We start from the raw sequence: 16,054 nt of genomic DNA, 5'->3' as shown, positions 1-16,054 counted from the left end.
AGGTTAGCAGGAGGTTAGCATGAGGTTAGCAGGAGGGATAGCATGAGGTTAGCAGGAGGTTAGCAGGAGGGATAGCATGAGGTTAGCAGGAGGTTAGCAGGAGGTTAGCAGGAGGTTAGCAGGAGGTTAGCAGGAGGTTAGCATGAGGTTAGCAGGAGGTTAGCATGAGGGCTAGCATGAGGTTAGCAGGAGGTTAGCAGGAGGGATAGCATGAGGTTAGCAGGAGGTTAGCATGAGGTTAGCAGGAGGTTAGCATGAGGTTAGCAGGAGGTTAGCAGGAGGTTAGCAGGAGGTTAGCAGGAGGTTAGCATGAGGTTAGCAGGAGGTTAGCCAGAGCTAACGGGGAACCGGTGATACGACTTGGGGCAGACGATCAAAACGGTGGGAAAACACACAAAGGAAGGAAGTAGCAAAACAAAACAGGAAACAGTAAACTGCAATTCTGTAGTGTCTACTCATAGCCATGTGAACTGGTATACTGGTATGCTGGTATACTGGTATACTGGTATAGTGGTATACTGGTATACTGGTATAGTGGTATAATGGTATAATGGTATAATGGTATAATGGTATACTGGTATAGTGGTATAGTGGTATACTGGTATAGTGGTATAGTGGTAAAATGGTATAGTGGTATACTGGTATACTGGTATAGTGGTATACTGGTATGCTGGTATACTGGTATACTGGTATAGTGTTATACTGGTATACTGGTATAGTGGTATAATGGTATAGTGGTATAGATAGATAGATAGATAGATAGATAGATATATACTTTATTAATCAACAAGGGGAAATTTGTCGAGTCAGTAGCAGCAACACACAAGAATAAAAAAACAAAACACAAAATATAAGAAGGGTTAGGGTGATCTGGCAAGAGGTGAACTGTTGTAGAGCCTCATAGCCGTCGGCAGGAATGTTCTCCTGTATCTCTCCTTGTGGCAGCGGAGCGTGAGGAGACGTCTGGAGAAAGTACTCCTCTGTCCCTGTAGGAGGTGGTGGAGAGGGTGGTCCGGGTTGTCCAATATGGACACCAGTTTCTTCAACGTCCTCCTCTCCACCACCTGTTCCAGGTGCTCCAGCTGGCAGCCGATGATGGAGCCAGCCTTCCTAACCAGTTTGTTAAGACGGCTGGTGTCACGGCTCGATGCTGCACCTCCAGCAGACAATGGCAAAGTGCAGCACACTAGCCACAACCGACTGGTAGAATAACTCCAGCATCTTGCTGCACACGTTGAAGGATCGAAGCTTTCTCAGGAAAAAGTCGACTCATCCCCTTCTTGTACACAGCGTTGATGTTGGCCTTCCAGTTCAGTCGGCTGTCGATGGAGACGCCCAGGTACTTGCTCCTCCACCATGTCCACGTCCCCTCCCAGGACACTCAGAGGTGTAGGAGCTGTCGCCTTCCTCCTGAAGTCCACCACCATCTCTCTGGTCTTGGCCACGTTCAGCCGCAGGTGGTTCTCATCGGCCCACTTTACAAAGTCACTCACCACTGCCCTGTACTCCTCCTCCCGTCCATCCCTAATACACCCGACCACTGCAGAATCATCAGAGTACTTCTGCAGATGGCATGACTCCGTGTTGTACTGGAAGTCACTGGTGTACAGGGTGAAGAGGAAGGAGACAGAACAGTTCCTGTGAGGCTCAACATCACTGACCACCGTTCCAGACAGCACACGCCCATTCTGACAAACTGTGGTCTGCCTGTGAGGTAGTCAGTGATCCAGGAGATGGTGGACGCGTCCACACGGCCACCGCAGCTTCTCACTCAGCAGCAGTGGCTGGATGGTGTTAAATGCACTGGAGAAGTCAAAGAAAGTGACTCTCACAGAGACACGGTTCCATCCAGGTGCGACTGAGCTCGTTGCAGCAGGTAGATGATGGCGTCGTCCACTCCCACATGAGGCTGGTAAGCAAATTGCAGAGGGTCCAACGATGATTTCACCTGCGGCGGAGGTGGGCCAAGACCAGCCTCTCCAGCACCTTCATCACATGGGAAGTGAGGCGACGGTCGGTAGTCGTTGAGGCCAGATGGTGCTGACTTCTTTGGGACAGGGACCAGGCACGGCGTCTTCCACAGCACGGGACTTCCCCAGCCTCAGGCTGAGGTTGAAGAGGCGCTGCAGGACACCAGACAGCTGGGTGGCGCAGGTCTTTGGGACCCTGGGGCTGATGCCATCAGGACCTTCAGCTCTGCGCTGGTGTAGTTTCTCCAGCTGTCTTCTCACCTGGTCAGTCGTCACAGAGAGGGGAGGTGGAGGAGCCCATTGTTATTGAGGGCTCGGTGGATGTGCAGCTCAGCAGGGGACAGAGGGGAGGAGGTGTTTGGGAGGTGTGATGTGTGGAGGAGGCGGGGAGGGCTGTGAACTGAACCTATTGAAAAACAGTTCAGCTCGTTGGCCCTCTCCAGGAGCCCCTGGCTGTCTCCCCCACCTTGAAGCCAGTTATCTGCTTCATGCCAGACCACACCTCCCTTGTGTTGTTCAGCTGGAGTTTGGCCTCCAGCTTCCTCCTGTAGAGTCCTTGCCCTCCTGAGCTTCACCTTTAGGTTGTGCTGGGCTCTCCTCAGCTCATCCCTGTCTCCAGGCCTGAAAGCAGCTTTCTTCATGTTAAGAAGCGCCTTCAGGTCCCTGGTGATCCAGGGCTTGTTGTTGGGAAGCAGCGCACAGTCCGTGATGGGATGGTGGTGTGTTCACAGAACTTGATGTTTTCCGTGATGCAGTTGGCCATACTGTTGATGTCCTCCCGTGCGGTCCACACAGCACATCCCAGTCCGTTGACTCAAGCAGTCCTGTAGAGCGTCGTTAGCCTCCAGAGACCACCTCCTCACAGTCCTGGTGGTCACGGCAGCCTCTTCACCAGAGGAACATACCTGGGTGTCAGCGGACCAGGTCATGATCAGACCTGCCGAGGGGGAAGGGCAGTGGCGCTGTATCGTCCTTAGTATTAGCATACAGCAAGTCCAGAGTTTTATTGTTCCTTGTTGGGCAGTCTATGTATTGATGGAAGGTTGGCAGAGCTTTTTCCAATGTGGTGTGGTTAAAGTCACCAGTGATAGCCATGAAGGCTCCAGGCTGATGATTCAGCAGAGCAGACACAGTGGAGTGGATGGTGTCCACAGCTTCCTCAGCGTCAGCTGATGGCGCACGTACGACAACCACAATGGCGGACGTGAACTCTCTCGGCAAATAGTACGGGCGCATCCCCACGGCCAACAGTTCAATGTTCGGGCTACAGAAGCGCTCCTTCACGCACATGGTCCGGGTGGCACCACCGTTCATTCACATAAACAGCGATCCGCCCCCTCTTCTTACCGCTCTGTGTAGCGTCTCTGTCAGCCGAACAGTCCTGAAGCCGGGCAAAGGCGCTGTGATCCGGATAGTCCGCGTGTAGCCACGTCTCAGTGAAGCACAAGAGACTGCTCTCACGGAAGATCCTCTCAGACATTACCAGCGCCGAGCTCATCCGTCTTATTCGCCAAAGACCTCACGTTCCCGTTATGATCGACGGTACCGAGGGTTTGTATCTCCTCGTTTAGCCCTCCGCTTGACACCCGATCTGCAACATGAGCCCTCCTCCGTAGCTCAGCGGATCACAGGTCTGTCTCAGGCAGAAGCTTGCCTGCACAGCGCGATCAACTGAGCAGCGAGTGAGCAGCGGTCCCGTCATTGTTTTGCTGTGGCTCACCGATACTCACGACAAAGTGAACAAAGCCACAGTAGAATTATCGAAAAGTAGTTATGGTCCAGTGTCCGACCGTAACTAAGACAAACGTGAAAGAAAAGAAAAAGAAAAAGAGAGGAAAAGTGCAAAAAAAGACAATAAAATAAAAGCAAAACGCCACTACTGGAACAAGCAGCCGTTGGCACAGCGCTTCCTGTATACTGGTATAGTGGTATACTGGTATACTGGTATAGTGGTAAAATGGTATAGTGGTATAGTGGTATACTGGTATAGTGGTATAGTGGTATACTGGTATACTGGTATAGTGGTATAATGGTATAATGGTATAGTGGTAAAATGGTATAGTGGTATACTGGTATACTGGTATAGTGGTATACTGGTATAGTGGTATAATGGTATAATGGTATAATGGTATAATGGTATACTGGTATACTGGTATAGTGGTAAAATGGTATAGTGGTATACTGGTATACTGGTATACTGGTATAGTGGTATAGTGGTATAATGGTATAATGGTATAATGGTATAGTGGTATAGTGGTATAGTGGTATAGTGGTATAATGGTATAGTGGTATAGTGGTATACTGGTATAGTGGTATAGTGGTATAGTGGTATACTGGTATAGTGGTATAGTGGTATAGTGGTATAGTGGTATACTGGTATAGTGGTATAGTGGTATAGTGGTATAGTGGTATAGTGGTATAGTGGTATAGTGGTATAATGGTATAGTGGTATAGTGGTATAGTGGTATAGTGGTATAGTGGTATAATGGTATAATGGTATAGTGGTATAATGGTATAATGGTATAGTGGTATAATGGTATAATGGTATAGTGGTATAATGGTATACTGGTATAGTGGTATAGTGGTATAGTGGTATACTGGTATAATGGTATAGTGGTATAGTGGTATACTGGTATAATGGTATAGTGGTATACTGGTATAGTGGTATAATGGTATAGTGGTATAGTGGTATAGTGGTATAGTGGTATAGTGGTATAGTGGTATACTGGTATAATGGTATAGTGGTATACTGGTATAATGGTATAGTGTTGTGCACCGACAGATATGCTAGAGAGGTTCATGTCATTTATGTTCGCTTTCTCATTCCAGGCTTCCTGATTGTTTTCACCTGTCATCACACCTGTCTCCTATGCTCATCAGTGTCAGCCCCGCCCCTGATTGGTCCCACCTGTGTCTTGTTACCATGTGCTTAAATTCCCCTGTCTCCCAGTGTTCCTTGTCAGTTCGTCTGGTCTTTTGCCATGATCAGGTCGGGTTATGTTGTGCTCTTGAAAAGTTTTGATCCTCACTACGTGAGCGCTTTCATTTTGTCCACTGCATAACCGAAAAATAAAGTACTTACAAATACTTTATCTCTGTCTCCGGTCGTGCAATTGGGTCCTACTTCCTAAGTGTCTGAGATCGTAACAGAACGAACTGACCACATTATGGACCCAGCCGACCCAAGAACGCTTCACGCCGCTCTGTCGGTACAGGGCGTGACGATTTTTCATCACGAGGAAAAACTGGACAAGGTCAGCCGGGAAATACAAGAGCTGAGAGGACGCCAGGCCGGGGTTCAGGAAGAATTATCTACACAGATGCAACAACTGGTTGCCCAAATGAATAATTTTTTCAGTCAACAGACTGCTCCTCCGGTGACGTCATCCACAGCTGAGAATTTGCCTGTCAATACTCCAGCTGACGACCCAGGTCAGGCTGTTTCCTTCCCGTTACGGCTGGCTCTTCCGGAGAGATTTTCCGGAGACTCTTCGAATTGCAGAGCCTTTCTGGTACAGTGTGATCTGCATTTTCAACACAACCCAGCAGCTTTTTTATCTGAGCATGGTAAAGTGGCGTTTATTGTGTCTCATTTAACGGGAAGAGCTGCAGCCTGGGCTACTGCAGAATGGTCTAGAGTCACCGAACTATGTTACTCATTGGCCGATTTCATAGAGACTATGAGGCGCATTTTTGACCACTCATCGCCTGCTACGGAGGCCAGCAGAAGACTGTTTCAAATACGTCAGCTCAACCGTCAGGTGGTTGATTATGCCATCGAGTTTCGTACAGCAGCAGCGGACAGCGGATGGAATGTTCCGGCTCTTCGTGACGCCTTCATGACAGGACTTTCGGAACCGATAAAGGACCAGCTGGCTCCACTGGAGACACACCGGGATCTGGAATCCATCATCGCTGTGGCCATCCGGATCGATAACCGTCTTCGGAAAGAGAGAGGAGCGTCGACGCAACCGAGATGTTATTCCCAGCTTCCAGAATTCGCCTCGGGGTCGCGCAGCCAGCGGAGGATTTCCAGCTCATGTTACCGGACCATCAGAGGACTACACTTCCGAATGACTCCGGGGAACCCATGCAGCTTGGAAGAACCAGGCTTTCTCTGGAGGAGAGGCAGCGCCGTCTACGGGAGGTATGCTGTTTCTACTGCGGCCAGCGGGTCATCAACTCGCTTCTTGCCCGGCACAAGATCGTGCTCACCAGTCAAAAGGAGGGCGCTGGTGAGCAAGTTTCCCGCAGACTTCCCTCCTCGACCTGTTACTCAGGTAGACATTTGTATTAACAATCAGACCTTTGACCAGGGTGTGTTAATAGACTCAGGGGCTGACGAAAGCCTTATAGACTGGGGCCTAGTCAAACAGCTAAAAATAAAAACTGTCCCGCTATCTCATCCTGTTAGTGCCAGTGCCTTAGACGGCCGCTTGTTGTTCACAGTTACCCATTGCACTGAGCCCATACGGATTACTATAAATAAGGACCATACGAGCATGCAATTTCATATTTTGAGTCGACTCAGCACCCGATTATTTTGGGGTTTCCTTGGCTGAAGATCCACAATCCTCACATAGACTGGCCTTCAGGAAAGTTAAGGAATGGGGAGAGGATTGTAAGGGCAGGTGTAAACTTCGCAACCTGTTAATGCACCAACAGACTCTAGTAGGATCATTATAGATCACCCTGACTATCCTGATCTACACAAGGTACCTTCCTGTTACCATGATTTAAAAGAAGTGTTTAACAAGTCTAAAGCCTTGTCGCTACCTCCTCACCGAGATTTTGACTGTCCCATTGATCTCTTACGGGAGCCCCCATTCCCAAGGGAGACTTTACTCGATTTCGAGACCTGAGAGAACAGCAATGGATGAATACATCTCCTCTTCACTCAAATCAGGGATTATCCGTCCTTCATCGTCTCCAGCCGGAGCGGGATTCTTTTTTGTGGGAAAGAAAGGCGGGTCTCTGAGACCTTGCATAGACTACAGTCCACTAAATGACATTACGGTGAAGAACCGCTATCCTCTGCCACTCATGTCATCTGCTTTTGAACTGCTTCATACGGCCAAGATATTCACCAAGTTGGATTTAAGAAATGCATATCACTTGGTTAGAATAAAACAAGGGATGAGTGGAAGACTGGATTCAACACTCAGAATGGTCACTATGAGTACTTGGTAATGCCTTTTGGACTGTGCAATGCACCGGCTGTGTTTCAAGCTTTTGTGAATGAGGTTTATGGGAATTCTTGAATATTTCAGTGTTTGTGTATCTGGATGACATACTGATTTTCTCCCCAGACGCTAAATCTCATGTTAACCATGTCCGCCAAGTTTTGCAGAAGCTACTGGATAATCAGCTATATGTCAAGGCAGAGAAGTGCGAGTTCCACACAGAAGAGGTGTCTTTCTTAGGATACATAGTCTCACCTAATCATATCCAAATGGATCCTGTGAAAGTCAGTGCAGTATCCCAGTGGCCCACACCAGACTCCAGGAAAAAGGTTCAGCAGTTCCTAGGATTTGCTAACTTCTATAGGAAGTTTATTAGGAATTTCAGTTCTGTTGCTGCTCCTCTGCATGTTCTGACTTCTCCTAAGGTTGCCTTCAAGTGGACCCCCCAGGCGGATCTTGCTTTCAAACTTCTCAGAGATAGATTCACCTCAGCTCCCATACTCACCATTCCAGATCCCCAGCGCCAGTTTATGGTCGAGGTGGATGCTTCCAATGAGGGAATTGGAGGAGTACTGTCTCAACGTTCTGCAGAAGACAACAAGATGCATCCATGTGCTTACCTGTCGCGGAAGTTGACAACGGCAGAGCGGAATTATGACGTGGGAAACAAGGAATTGTTAGCTGTAAAAGCTGCCCTCGAGGAATGGAGACACTGGCTAGAGGGTGCAGAGCAACCGTTTTTAGTCTGGACAGATCACAAGAATCTAGAATATATAAGAAAGGCTAAGCGTCTCAACTCCCGTCAGGCCAGGTGGACACTTTTCTTTAGTAGATTCAACTTCACACTCTCTTTTCGTCCCGGGTCTCAGAATCAAAAACCCGATGCTTTGTCTCGTCTTACGATCCCGAACCACTGCGGTAGAGCCCAAGACCATCCTTCCACTTAACGGGTGATCGGAGCCTTTTCCTGGCAAGTGGAGTCAGACGTTAAAGAGGCAAATGTCATGAATCCAGCGCCTAGCGAGTGTCCCAACAATCTGCTGTTTGTTCCTGAGGCTCTTCACTCCAAGGTCATCCACTGGGCTCACTCATCTGTGCTTTCGTGCCATCCGGGAGTAGCAAGAACAATGTTCAGGATTCAACAACGTTTCTGGTGGCCATCCATGAAGAAAAATGTGCCGAGTATGTGGCGGCTTGTCCGGTGTGTGCGTGTAATAAGACCTCATCTCAAGTTAAGATGGGCTTGCTCCAGCCGCTGCCGATTCCCCATCGTCCTTGGTCACACATTTCGATGGATTTTGTGACAGGATTTCCCTCATCCAGAGGCAAGACTACGGTTCTAACAGTGGTTGATCGATTTTCAAAGATGGCTCACTTCATCCCATTGACCAAGCTTCCCTCTGCCAAAGTCACCGCAGAGGTCATGATGAATCACGTTGCAGGATCCATGGATTCCCTAATGACATTGTTTCCGACAGGGGTCCACAATTCATTTCCGCCTTCTGGAAAGAGTTTTGTCGACTCATAGGTGCCACCGTCAGCCTGTCATCAGGATATCACCCTCAGTCAAATGGACAGTCGGAGCGTCTGAACCAAGAACTAGAGACTACGCCACGTTGTCTCGTCTCCCGGAACCAGACCACCTGGGTGACCACCTCACATGGGTCGAGGTTGCCCACAATACCCTTCCCACGGCGGCCACAGGTCTCTCTCCATTCCATTGTGTCAATGGTTTCCAGCCTCCACTTTTCCTAACAACGAGGAAGAGGTGATGGTTCCATCGGCACATGCCATGATCAGACGTTGTCGCAGAGTTTGGGCTGGTGCTCGCCAGTCTCTTCTCCAGTTCAGCTCGGATGAAGGCTGTTGCGGACGTTCATCGCAGGGTCGCTCCTCCTACAGTCCAGGCCAAAGGTTTGGCTCTCTACCAAAGACTTACCACTCCATGTCGCCTCAAAGAAACTGGCTCCGAGATTTGTGGGTCCGGTTCCAGTGTCCAGAGTCATCAACCCGGAATCGATGCGCTTGCAACTCCCCAGGACCTTGAGAGTGCACCCAACGTTTCACGTTAGTAAAATCAAGCGGTGTGTGAGAGCACACTTGTTCCCGCCTCAAGCCCCTCCACCGCCCCAGTTCTTTGAAGGGGTGGCGTTTACAAGGTCCGTAAGCTACTGGAGGTCCGTAATAGGGAGGGCAAGCAATTCCTAGTAGACTGGAAGGGTTACGGTCCTGAGGCTAGAAGCTGGATAGCTGCTTCATTTATCGTAGACAAGACTCTTATCCACGACTTTTACAATCAGCCTGGGCCATCAGGAGTTGGCCCTAGAGGGGTACTGTTGTGCACCGACAGATATGCTAGAGAGGTTCATGTCATTTATGTTCGCTTTCTCTCATTCCAGGCTTCCTGATTGTTTTCACCTGTCATCACACCTGTCTCCTATGCTCATCAGTGTCAGCCCCGCCCCTGATTGGTCCCACCTGTGTCTTGTTACCATGTGCTTAAATTCCCTGTCTCCCAGTGTTCCTTGTCAGTTCGTCTGGTCTTTGCCCATGATCAGGTCGGGTTATGTTGTGCTCTTGAAAGTTTTTTGATCCTCACTACGTGAGCTTTCATTTGTTCACTGCAGAACCGAAAAATAAAGTACTTACAAATACTTTATCTCTGTCTCCCGGGTCGTGCAATTGGGTCCTACTTCCTAAGTGTCTGAGATCGTAACATATAGTGGTATACTGGTATAGTGGTATAATGGTATAGTGGTATACTGGTATAGTTGTATAGTGGTATAGTGGTATAATGGTATAGTGGTATAATGGTATACTGGTATAGTGGTATAGAATAAGAAGAATATACACTTTTATTAATCCCTAAGGGGAAATTAGTTCTCTGCATTTAACCCATCCTTAGTTATTAAGGAGCAGTGGGCTGCGGTGAAGCGCCGGAAGCAACTGGGGTTCAGTGCCTTGCTCAAGGACACTTGACTTGCAACTAATGCGGAGGCGGGATCGAACCCACAACCCTGCGGTTGCAGGACGGCCCTCTTACCCCACTGAGCTAAAGCCGCCCCAAAGTGGTATAGTGGTATAGTGGTATAGTGGTATAGTGGTATAGTGGTATAGTGGTATAGTGGTATAGTGGTATAGTGGTATAGTGGTATAGTGCTATAGTGGTATAGTGGTATAGTGGTATAATGGTATAGTGGTATACTGGTATACTGGTATAGTGGTATAGTGGTATAGTGGTATAGTGGTATAGTGGTATAGTGGTATACTGGTATACTGGTATAGTGGTATAGTGGTATAGTGGTATAGTGGTATAGTGGTATACTGGTATAGTGGTATCGTGGTATAGTGGTATAGTGGTGTAATGGTATAATGGTATAGTGGTATACTGGTATAGTGGTATAGTGGTATACTTGTATAGTGGTATACTGGTATAATGGTATACTGGTATAGTGGTATACTGGTATAGTGGTATACTGGTATAGTGGTATACTGGTATAGTGGTATAGTGGTATAGTGGTATAGTGGTATAGTGGTATAGTGGTATAATGGTATAGTGGTATAGTGGTATACTGGTATAGTGGTATACTGGTATACTGGTATACTGGTATACTGGTATAGTGGTATAGTGGTATACTGGTATAATGGTATAGTGGTATACTGGTATAGTGGTATAGTGGTATACTGGTATAGTGGTATAATGGTATAGTGGTATAGTGGTATACTGGTATAGTGGTATAATGGTATAGTGGTATAGAGGTATAGTGGTATAATGGTATAGTGGTATACTGGTATAGTGGTATAATGGTATACTGGTATAGTGGTATACTGGTATAATGGTATAGTGGTATACTGGAGCGAAGATCACTGAAGCGAGACTCTCTCTCATTCCCTTCCCCCTATCCACAGACACCTGTGGTTGTTTTCTCCCCAGGACCCTTCAAGGCCATCTCCATGGCAACGACCATCTTGTGGACTGAGAACTTTGTCTGTTGTGGACTGGGGGAGGACGATACATCAGGCCACTTACACACACAACCATCACTGAAAAGCACTCACTACCCCTATCCCACGCCTTCGCTTGCCCCCCCAGGTGACAGGACGGGTTCATCCGCGCCGTGACGGAAGGACCGGCTGGCTGCTTGTCGGTGCTGGTTACCTTCTGCCCCAATGACGGGCTATCCAGTCTTTGATTACCTCCCCTCCTCCCTTCCTACTCGTTGCAAGTCATGTCTAAGATGTATGTGCTTATGTGCAATGGTGTTTTTGTTTCTCCTGCTCCCACACTGTACTCCTCTAGGGGCATAGTCGGGGGGTGGCTTTTTCTTTTTCTCGCCTCTCTTCCCTCATGTTATGCTGTCATCTTTCATCCACCCTTTCCTAGATGGCGCCGCGGACGGCGCCTCGGTGTCTTGGTGCGCGATTCTTGCACCTTCCGCCAAAAAAAGTTCCTCGTTTGTTTGTGAAAACATTCTTTGGCAATAAACCTGTTTCTGATTCTGATTCTGATTTCTGGTATAGTGGTATACTGGTATAATGGTATACTGGTATAGTGGTATAGTGGTATAATGGTATACTGGTATAGTGGTATACTGGTATAGTGGTATACTGGTATAATGGTATAGTGGTATACTGGTATAATGGTATACTGGTATACTGGTATAGTAGTATAGTGGTATAGTGGTATAGTGGTATAATGGTATAGTGGTATAATGGTATACTGGTATAGTGGTATACTGGTATAATGGTATAGTGGTATAGTGGTATACTGGTATAGTGGTATACTGGTATAGTGGTATAATGGTATAGTGGTATAGTGGTATAATGGTATAGTGGTATACTGGTAAAGTGGTATAGTGGTATAGTGGTATAGTGGTATAGTGGTATAGTGGTATAGTGGTATTGTGGTATAGTGGTATACTGGTATAGTGGTATACTGGTATACTGGTATAGTGGTATAGTGGTATAGTGGTATACTGGTATTGTGGTATAGTGGTATTGTGGTATACTGGTATAGTGGTATACTGGTATAGTGGTATAGTGGTATAGTGGTATACTGGTATAGTGGTATAGTGGTATAATGGTATAGTGGTATACTGGTATAGTGGTATACTGGTATTGTGGTATAGTGGTATACTGGTATAGTGGTATAATGGTATAGTGGTATACTGGTATAATGGTATAGTGGTATAGTGGTATAATGGTATAGTGGTATACTGGTATAATGGTATACTGGTATAGTGGTATACTGGTATAATGGTATAGTGGTATACTGGTATAGTGGTATAATGGTATACTGGTATAGTGGTATAGTGGTATAGTGGTATAATGGTATAGTGGTATAGTGGTATAGTGGTATAGTGGTATAATGGTATAGTGGTATACTGGTAAAGTGGTATAGTGGTATAGTGGTATAGTGGTATACTGGTATAGTGGTATAGTGGTATAGTGGTATAGTGGTATACTGGTATAGTGGTATATTGGTATAGTGGTATAGTGGTATACTGGTATTGTGGTATAGTGGTATACTGATATAGTGGTATACTGGTATAGTGGTATACTGGTATAATGATATACTGGTATAGTGGTATACTGGTATAATGGTATAGTGGTATACTGGTATAATGGTATAGTGGTATACCGGTATAGTGGAATAGTGGTATACTGGTATAGTGGTATAGTGGTATAGTGGTATAATGGTATAGTGGTATACTGGTATAGTGGTATAGTGGTATAGTGGTATACTGGTATCGTGGTATAGTGGTATAGTGGTATAGTGGTATACTGGTATAATGGTATAGTGGTATACTGGTATAGTGGTATAGTGGTATAGTGGTATACTGGTATAGTGGTATACTGGTATAATGGTATACTGGTATAATGGTATACTGGTATAGTGGTATACTGGTATAATGGTATAGTGGTATACTGGTATACTGGTATAGTGGTATACTGGTATAATGGTATAGTGGTATACTGGTATAGTGGTATACTGGTATAATGGTATAGTGGTATACTGGTATAATGGTATAGTGGTATAATGGTATAGTGGTATAGTGGTATACTGGTATAGTGGTATAGTGGTATAGTGGTATAGTGGTATACTGGTATACTGGTATAGTGGTATAGTGGTATAGTGGTATAGTGGTATACTGGTATAGTGGTATAGTTGTATACTGGTATAGTGGTATACTGGTATAGTGGTATAGTGGTATACTGGTATAGTGGTATAGTGGTATACTGGTATAGTGGTATAATGGTATAGTGGTATAGTGGTATAGAGGTATAGTGGTATAATGGTATAGTGGTATACCAGTAACGTGTTTGAGGCCGTGTCCTGTCGGTCTTCTCAGCTGGACACAGTGAGGCACGTATTCACTAGTGCTTGGGCAGCCGCTTAAAGCTTCTACTGTCAGTCAAATATCTTCACTTCAGCCATGAATAGCAGGGCACATGTTGCAACAGCTGGTGCTTTCAGTGATGTGGCAGACAAGGACACCTTATTGCTGTCTTCCATCTGTGTAGATGGCAGCATGCACCATGGAGACCTTTGTATTACAAGCATGTCCCAGCATGTGAGTCTCTGGTTAGTCTGAACACAACAATTTTCCATGCGAATGAAAGACATCTGAAACACTGTTATTTGATATTGTCCGGTATGTAATTAAAGTACCAGGAATAGTCTTTACTTGTCTACATTTGCTTTCTACACAATACTCATGTCACACACATGATCTATAATATGTAAAGTAGATAATTTTTAGCTTTTTAATGTCATTATCTTAATTGTATTGGTTTCTTACCTCTTTGTTTTATATATATATATATATATATATATATATATATATACATACAGATATGTATATATAAATACTGAAACAACAAAGGCTTTATTGTAGGAAGATAACCAGAGTTATTTGTTTAATGGGTGCTCAATGCAGGAAGTTTTCTAATTACCACGATTTAGTTTCATGCAGCGACAATGTACAAAACGAACAGACACAACTCACTAGATTAAGAGTTTTACGACAAAAAGTGTTACCTCAATATTTAATAAAAACTTTCCACATCAACTACAAATCATAAAGCGCTGTATGCTCATAATTCAGTGCCGGGTTCAGAATTACTGACTCACACCAAGCTCTGCCCGATCTTTGCCCGGTTTACATTGCAAGTTAAATTGACATTGAGAAAACAAAAAACTCTGAAAAAAGTTTACATTCTCAATGAGTAGCTGTGCAAAACCCACCTGACAATACACACAGACCTGTTTTTAAAACAACAGATGTAGTATTGAAGTTGTACAATAATGTTAGTGTGAATAAATGCATCGAAGAGTTGTCAGTGCAGTGCCATGAATGTGCCGAGTCATGATAAAGTACCGTACGCCAGACTTCAGTGATGAAGCAAAGAGTCAGGCATTAAGGGTTCAACGCTCAGCCCTTTATAAGCTCAGTTGATCCAGGGCTGCTGATCCACCGCCCTGTCGTCAGCAACTCCCACACGGCTCCCACAGACGTCCGGAGACCAACCTCCATCAGAACTCACATTTAAACCTCAGAACAAGTGCCTGTCTCACTTTAACATGTTATAAATCACCACATATCAAAACATTCTTTAGGTTGTTGTTTGGGCTGTGCGACATTATGCTGATAGAACTAATATGAAAAGTGCATGATAGTAGTCAACCGAAAAATACATGAGAATGCGGAAAGGTTGCTGAACCAATACTGAAATACAAGGACAAATATGTTGACATGTTTGTGAAGGTCTGGTTCCCACATGGCAACATGATGAAACACAACACACATACAATATGAGCGGAACATACATCTGCTTTTGACCGAGTCAGCCAGGCTGCTCATGCTGCTCTCAGAGCACGGCGTTGTTGTCTCCTCGTGAGCTCTCGGTGGTAGCAGCAGCCGTTGTAGTCGGAGGGGGATCTTGGGTGGTGGTTGGTTTGAGTGTTGTGGATGGTGCTGGGGTTGGGGGTGGACGAGGTGGTGGTGGCTGCGGCCACAGACCCGGAAATGGCCAGAAAGGTCGAGAAGGCCAGTGAGGAAACGGACGGCCATTGCAATTCTGCAGCAAGAAGATATATTCACAGTAAATCTTTAATCTGAAAAGGTTGTTTTTATATGATTTCTCTATAACTGACACGTTAGGATTCATAGGATTCTTACCTCATCACTGTCAGACTCACTGCTGCTGCTGTGATGAGGATTCATTCTGACCTCATTACTGTCTGACTCACTGCTGCTGTGATCACAATTCTGCCAAAAACATTACATTCAAAACGGTTTTGTTTCCTGTATTGGCTGAAAACCATGAAGACTGTGGCAAGGAAAGAATATGTTGGTACTTACAGCCAGAGGGCAATGGATCAAGGAGAAAATCATCAGCAGAAAAAACTTCATCTCGCGAACCGTAATTCAAATCCCTTGGTAGTTGGAGCTGCCAGTGCGCCAAAGTAAAGCTAAATAATGAATACAATATTAACCCTTTGGTTGCTGCCTTCAAGCTGGCGCCTTCAGGAAACCCCATTAGCTTTTAAACAGCTCACAATGCGCCCGCACTTTAAGGTGTTCCTTCATGTCGGATGTGGTCAGTGTGCTGCAGCCTTCCGACACTAAACCCAAATAGGCGTGAACACAATTTCATTAGCTGAGTCGACTGTGTTTGTGTCACAAGGCCACATCCTGCTGATAATCCTCATGGACTTAACGTACGTTCTGACATGCTGGGCCAAGTTCATCACGAAGCTCAATGTGTACAGCTGGTTTTGTTTAAAGGAAACAGTTGAATTATATTTGGAAAATAATTTCATAGGTTTTGCTTTTAAAGTCGAATAAGATTGATATGTTGTTGAAACAGTGATTTATTTCTGTTGCTTACAGCTAT

The 16,054-nt window shown here is 45.7% G+C and overlaps 1 long non-coding RNA gene across 1 annotated transcript; it reads right to left on the bottom strand.

Moving 5' to 3' along the window:
* Nucleotides 1–14,167: 14,167 nt before the first annotated feature.
* On the bottom strand, nucleotides 14,168–15,736 carry LOC130191101 (uncharacterized). Its single transcript, XR_008831114.1, has 3 exons — nucleotides 15,520–15,736; nucleotides 15,337–15,426; nucleotides 14,168–15,235 (listed from the first exon to the last, which is right to left on the bottom strand). It is a non-coding gene; the product is annotated as an uncharacterized LOC130191101 (long non-coding RNA).
* Nucleotides 15,737–16,054: the final 318 nt, after the last annotated feature.

This window comes from Pseudoliparis swirei, unplaced genomic scaffold (genome assembly GCF_029220125.1).
Source record: "Pseudoliparis swirei isolate HS2019 ecotype Mariana Trench unplaced genomic scaffold, NWPU_hadal_v1 hadal_26, whole genome shotgun sequence".
NCBI lineage: Eukaryota > Metazoa > Chordata > Actinopteri > Perciformes > Liparidae > Pseudoliparis > Pseudoliparis swirei.
This window is presented reverse-complemented; position numbering and strand designations above follow the sequence as displayed.